Genomic DNA, 1,638 nt, shown 5'->3' with positions numbered 1-1,638 from the left:
AAACTAGAGGACTTCCCTGGTGGTACAGTAGTTAGGGTTCTGGGTTTCCAACGCAGAGGGTGCAAGTTCCACCCCTGGTTGTGGACTAAGATTTCACATTGCTGTGCAGGAGACCAATACATAAATAAAAATTTAAATGTTCTTTTATTTGTTGGGCTTCCCAGGTGGCGCTAGTGGTAAAGAGGAGACTCAGGTTTGATCCCTGGGTCGGGAAGATCCCCTGGAGGAAGAAATGGCACCCCCCTCCAGGATTCTTGTCTGGAGAATTCCATGGACAGAGGAGCCTGGCAGGCCACAGTGCATGGGGTTGCAAAGAGTCGGACCCAAGTGAGGGTCTGAGCACTTCTTTCATTTTTAACCAAGGTTGAAGCACCAAATTGAAGGTCATGGGGGTGGAGGGGAAGCACACAGTCCTGCCTGATGCTCCAGCCACAGGTGCCTCCACTCCTCCCTAAAACCCAACCCTTTTGCAGACAACACTTCACATCCCAGGGGACCGTCATTCTTCTCAAAAAATCCGGTGTAAGGAAAAGCCCCCAAGCATGGAGTTTCCCCATTTCATCTTATAGCAGCCAGTGCTCTGCTCACTTGCACGTGGCTTCACTCATCCTTCTCTGGAACCATGCCATGAGCGTGGCATTCAGGTCCCAATTGCACCAGTGAGGAGGGGTTGCTGCCAGGGCCACTGTCCAAGATTCAAAAAGTGACTTTTAGTTAAACAGAGAATTGCCAGGTGACTATGAAATTCCAGTGCTAAGTATAAACCGCTGCGAATCCAAAATGGGAACTCGTCTGGGTCCAGGCACACCCACGTTGACTGCAGCACATTCACAACTGCCAAAAGCTGGAAACACTCATGTCCAGGAAGCCACAAGTGGATCAACACATGTTGGTAGATACATGCGTGTAACAGAGTGAAATGCAGACACCTCAATAACACTGAGGGTACCCAGTGGAGGAAGGCGGACAGGAGAGGCCACACGTGTGAGTCCTGCACACGGGAGTGGGCAGAGGAGACAAAACCACTGAGCTGAAGCCGTGAAGAGGGCTGGAGCAGAGAGATGGGGAGGCGGGGTACCGATGCGGGTGGCAGGTCAGCCTCCCCATGGGAGGCCGCGCTATGGGACCAGGTAACAGAGGTGGTGGCAGCCTGTGGATGCACTGTTCACTGTCAGATGGCCAGTTTCATGTCACGTGCCCGTATCCCTCAGGGAGTTACTTTTCAGTGGCTGTCCTTACTCTTCTGTCCTCAGCCACCGGGCCGCGCTTACCCGAGGATGAGGTGGGGTGCAGCGCGGCCGGAGAACCAGCGTCTGATCCTGGCAGCTTGGACCACGCTGGCCCCTCGTGGGGCCAAATCTGTGAATTTGCCGCGTCCACGTCCCCACGAGTCAGGCGGGAGCGGCTGCGGTTGGTTCGCCTGAGCGAAGCCAGGCAGACGCTCCTCCCAGACGGTGCCCACCCTCCCCAGCGCTCCGCACGTCTGCCCCCGGCTACGGCGGCGGCTTCCCACGCGCACACACGTACACACACAGGCACACAAACACACATGAACGCACACGCACGCACACCCAGGTGTAGGCACACGGGCACGCACGTGCACACATGTGCACACGGAGATGTGGCGGCCCCCCGGCC

Source organism: Bison bison, unplaced genomic scaffold (genome assembly GCF_000754665.1).
Source record: "Bison bison bison isolate TAMUID 2011002044 unplaced genomic scaffold, Bison_UMD1.0 scf7180017864522, whole genome shotgun sequence".
Taxonomy (NCBI): Eukaryota; Metazoa; Chordata; class Mammalia; order Artiodactyla; family Bovidae; genus Bison; species Bison bison.
Note: the sequence above shows the minus strand (reverse complement) of the source record.